The sequence below is a fragment of the Tenrec ecaudatus genome, chromosome 3 (genome assembly GCF_050624435.1).
Source record: "Tenrec ecaudatus isolate mTenEca1 chromosome 3, mTenEca1.hap1, whole genome shotgun sequence".
In the NCBI taxonomy this organism is placed as follows: domain Eukaryota; kingdom Metazoa; phylum Chordata; class Mammalia; order Afrosoricida; family Tenrecidae; genus Tenrec; species Tenrec ecaudatus.
In genome coordinates this window covers 219,847,114-219,852,439 of record NC_134532.1, presented here as the reverse complement: position 1 = coordinate 219,852,439, position 5,326 = coordinate 219,847,114, and positions in this window count along the sequence as shown.

Here is a 5,326-nt window from a genome sequence, read left to right as displayed (position 1 = left end):
TCAACCGCTGTCCCCTGGACGCTGGCGGACCAGCAGGACAGGAAGACCTATTCTCACTGCACTCTGCCTCTTGGCCTTAGTCCGCCCCTGAGGCGGGGCCACCATGCTCCTGTCCTGCCCGCGCCTCTTCGTGGCTCACCGCCCAAGCCATCGCCCGGGAAACGCAGGGCACTAGCATCCTGTGGGCAGCCTTGTCCTGAGCCAGGCTCTCCTTGGGCAGGGGGATACGGGGGTTGCATAGGGCTCTTGCCAGGTCACTAGGGACTTCTGCAGGAGCACCCCGGCATGTCGGCAGCGATGAGGCTTCCTGGGGTCTTGCACGAACCACGAGCAACACCGTGATCAGCGGATTGACTTCAGCAAGGATTTCCTCTTGCTTGGATTCACAATCAAAGCTCATGGAAGCAGCAACCAAGAGGCCAAAGGACGCATTGCATTTGGACAATCTGCCGCTCCAGAGCGCGCTCAGTGTGGAAAAGCAAGGGTGTTACTGTGTGGACAGAAATCATAACTGGAGACATGACAGACCCGTCATGGTCCCCGGGGCTGTGGAACAGGTGCACACACACCAGTGGGGTGGGCGGGCAGGCGCACAGGCAGATTAGAGAGGCCTACTACAGGATGGGGCGGGGCGGGGCTCCCACCACCCGCGGAGGCCTCAGCTCTGGGATGGCACACAGCTAGCTATCCTCAGCCAATCAGTAAGGACACACGTCACGGGAGCCCTGGTAGCGCACTGGGCTGCTAACAGCAAGGCCAGCAGTTCAAACCCTCCAGCCGCCCCATTGGAGAAAGATGAGGCTTGGGAAGGGCCTGATGGCAGCGGGTTCAGTGTTCCTTTCACAAGACAGAGCTGCCGCTGCAAACCCAGCCACACCCATGGCTGCTGATTCTGCTTGAGCTCCTCGCAGCCATGCAGTGGGTCCTGAGATGACACGTTTAGGGCACCCCCACCTTTGGAGTGTCTGGTGGGTGTGGAAGTTCCATCCTGCCGTCCTCGGGAAGCCCAGTGCTGTATTGCCTCCAGCGCCCACCACCAGGGTTCCAATTCATATGGTTGACCCAGACCGGAAGCAGGCAGCCTCATCTCTCTCCTGAGAAGCGGCTGGTGGCTTTGAACTGCTGATACTCTGATTAGGAGCCACAGGGCAGGTTGATGCCCCAACCCAACTAAAAAAATAGAGAATTTACATGGAATTTAAGTTATGGGCAGGAAGCCAAATGGAGATGCTCAGGTGATGTTCAGAAGTATACCCCCCTTTCGTAGCACCAGGATGGACCTGTGGCTAGAGAAGAACATCGTGATGGTAGAGTGTCAGGTAAGAGATCAAACACAAAGGTCATGAGTCTGGCACCGCACTGAGGCTTGGGGGCAGGGGGGAGAGGGACGGACATTGTGACGTACAACCCTCATGTATATGTTGACTCCCAGAAAGTCAGTCGTGTGCACAGTCCTCTAGAGTTAAAGCACCGGAAACACTCACAGACATCCCGGCAAGATGCTGCAAGGTTCAGAAGCACAGGTATGTGTGGGTCCGGGTGGACTAGAGAAACCAATCCACAGACACGAATATGTGTATAAGAAAGAGCTTTCTAGGGAAGAGCAGTTGAACGTTGAGAAAACATCCAGCCCTGTCCAGATCGAGTCCCTAAGTCCAATATTAGCCCATATGTCCGATACCAAGCTATTAAGTCCTCTTCAGACTCATGAAACACATGCAATGATGCCGAATGCAGGAAGATCGCAAGCCAGTGGGTGGGCCGTCTTGTGGATCCAGTGGAGGTGTAAGTATTCAGTGCTGGCAGCTCCTCCAGCTCAGGGCACTAACATAGCTCCATAAGTCTTCTGCGCAGGAATGTCTCCCAGGGAGTGAGCATGTGTCCTGCCTCCAGAGAGCTATTTTTCTCCTTAGTGCTGTCTCCAAATGAGGTCATCAAGCTGAATCCTGATTGGCAGGCTGAACTCCACCCCTTAAGTTTCAAATTGACACTAGACACTAATGACCACGAGGTAAAAAAAAACCACCAGCACCTCACTGGACAGGGTTGAACTGCCCCTGTGAGTTTTCAAGAGTGTAACTTTTCATAGGAGCTGAAAGACTCATCGACCTCCCACGGAGCTGCTGGTGGTTTATGAACTACCAACCTCACCTTGAGGTTAGCAGCCCAACTCATAAGCCCTATGCCAGCGGGCTCTTGTAGGGAGAAAACTAGGCACTTAAGAAGGTGGTGCTTCTGGGCAAGGCAGGGGCTGGAGGTGGGAGGTGAGGAAAGTTACAAAGCTGCAAAGCTGAGACACTTTGTTCACAGATTTCAGAGATGAGCTGCTGCCACAGCCAAATGAGCTGGCTGGTTACATCCTGAGGTTGCTACTTTCTGAGAGTTCATTAACAAAGCATTGCACCAGGGATTGATATTCTGCAATCAGCCTCTTTGATCTTCACAAGCTGAATCTCCTGGTTACTTATTGACAAAGAGCTAGCCTAATGGGCCCCAAATGGCTGAGAAGACAGGCTCAGGCACAGGAACAATTGTGAGGATGGTGCAGGCCCAGGCAGTGTTTCCTCCTATATGCAGGGTATCTATGGGTTGGCACGAACCGGTGGCAAAATAGAAGGAGTCCTAGTGGGTTGCTGGGTGCTCCCACACTCTGAGCTGCTAACCTCAAGGGCAGCAGTGCAAACCTGAGTTCTTTCTGAAGAGTGACAGCCTCAGAGGGGCTGCCCCTCCCAGCCATGGTGAATTTGGATCAGCTGGGGGTGGGGGTGAGCGTGGGATGGAAAACAGGAATGAGTACAGCCCTGACTTGGAATCTGTAAGCAACCCCCGACACCTAAATCTCTCTTCCATGTTTACAATTCCAACCCTATTGCCTCAACCCGAAACCTGACTCCTGCCCTCCTTGTTTCACAAGCAGTTACACGTCCACAAAAAGTGTAAGATCTCTCTCTCCGGGCTAGAGTTGCACCTCGGTCCTTGGCTCCGCAAGAGAAAGAATGCACGCCGAAGCCGGGTTCATGATCCAGGTGAGTTTAATGAGAGAAGAAGCTTCAGGTTTTACGTGGCACCCATAGGATTCCTTTCGACCATGCAGCCTGGCAGAGACTGCTTGGGGTCATGCAAAGATCTCTCTCCCAAGTTTTCCTCCGGAAAAAGACCCGTCTCAAGTTCTTTCTCAAGTTCTCTCCCCAGTTCCTCTTGTTTCTTCCCCTCTCTCCCCCTGCCTCCCGGGGGAGGCATGGTGGACGACCCCAGATCGACCTCATTTGCTAGATTGAATTAGTGCCCACTCCTGCCCACCAGTGGGAAAACCTAGGCCTTTGTTCTCTCGTGCTTGGCGCTCTTGTGCACCCGGACTAACAGGATAGATAAACTAAGATTGCCTTTTCTCCTTTGAAGGATACAGGATGCGGGCCAATGAGACCTTCCAAAATTTATTTTAATTTTTGCATGGTTCACATGCAGACTCAAGAATCAGTGTAGCTTTGGAGGCAAGAGTAGCAATCCCACTGAGAGAAACCCCCCAGGTTTCTGTAGCCTCACTTAGCCTGTCACTCAGAAGGCTGGAAGCAGTCAGGGAGCCCCTCTGGGGAGAGGTTCTCTCCAACCAAGAGTGTTTTTCTGTGCTGCAAAGCATCCACAGGACACAGGGCACGGGGCTTGTCCTCTGTGACTCACTGAATATGACTCAGGGGTGTGGGGCTAGACTGGAGTTGAGGAAGTACATTTCCAGCGGGATGGGTTGGCAGCCTTTCCCAGCCACACCTCACGTTTTCCCACCTGGAACACATGTCTGCATGGCCACTTTCCACTTCCTCCCTCCTCCACTACTCACCTCCTTATCTACTCACCTCACTCATCCACTCTCTCCTCCACTCACTCCTTATCTACTCACTTCACTCATCCACTCTCTCCTCCACTCACTCCTTATCTACTCACTCACTCCTCCACTCTCTCCTCCACTCACTCCTTATCTACTCACCTCACTCATCCACTCTCTCCTCCACTCACTCCTTATCTACTCACCTCACTCATCCACTCTCTCCTCCACTCACTCCTTATCTACTCACCTCACTCATCCACTCTCTCCTCCACTCACTCCTTATCTACTCACTTCACTCATCCACTCTCTCCTCCATTCACTCCTTATCTACTCACTTCCTCATCCACTCTCTCCTCCACTCACTCCTTATCTACTCACTTCCTTATCCACTCTCTCCTCCACTCACTCCTTATCTACTCACTTCACTCATCCACTCTCTCCTCCACTCACTCCTTATCTACTCACTCATCCACTCTCTCCTCCACTAACTCCTTATCTACTCACTTCACTCATCCACTCTCTCCTCCACTCACTCCTTATCTACTCACTCATCCACTCTCTCCTCCACTCACTCCTTATCTACTCACTTCACTCATCCACTCTCTCCTCCACTCACTCCTTATCTACTCACTCATCCACTCTCTCCTCCACTCACTCCTTATCTACTAACTCATCCACTCTCTCCTCCACTCACTCCTTATCTACTCACTTCACTCTTCCACTCTCTCCTCCATTCACTCCTGATCTACTCACTTCCTCATCCACTCACTCCGTATCTACTCACTTCCTCATCCACTCTCTCCTCCACTCACTCCTTATCTACTCACTTCACTCATCCACTCTCTCCTCCACTCACTCCTTATCTACTCACTTCCTCATCCACTCTCTCCTCCACTCACTCCTTATCTACTCACTTCCTTATCCACTCTCTCCTCCACTCACTCCTTATCTACTCACTTCACTCATCCACTCTCTCCTCCACTCACTCCTTATCTACTCACTTCCTCATCCACTCTCTCCTCCACTCACTCCTTATCTACTCACTTCCTTATCCACTCTCTCCTCCACTCACTCCTTATCTACTCACTTCACTCATCCACTCTCTCCTCCACTCACTCCTTATCTACTCACTCATCCACTCTCTCCTCCACTAACTCCTTATCTACTCACTTCACTCATCCACTCTCTCCTCCACTCACTCCTTATCTACTCACTCATCCACTCTCTCCTCCACTCACTCCTTATCTACTCACTTCACTCATCCACTCTCTCCTCCACTCACTCCTTATCTACTCACTCATCCACTCTCTCCTCCACTCACTCCTTATCTACTAACTCATCCACTCTCTCCTCCACTCACTCCTTATCTACTCACTTCACTCTTCCACTCTCTCCTCCATTCACTCCTGATCTACTCACTTCCTCATCCACTCACTCCGTATCTACTCACTTCCTCATCCACTCTCTCCTCCACTCACTCCTTATCTACTCACTTCACTCATC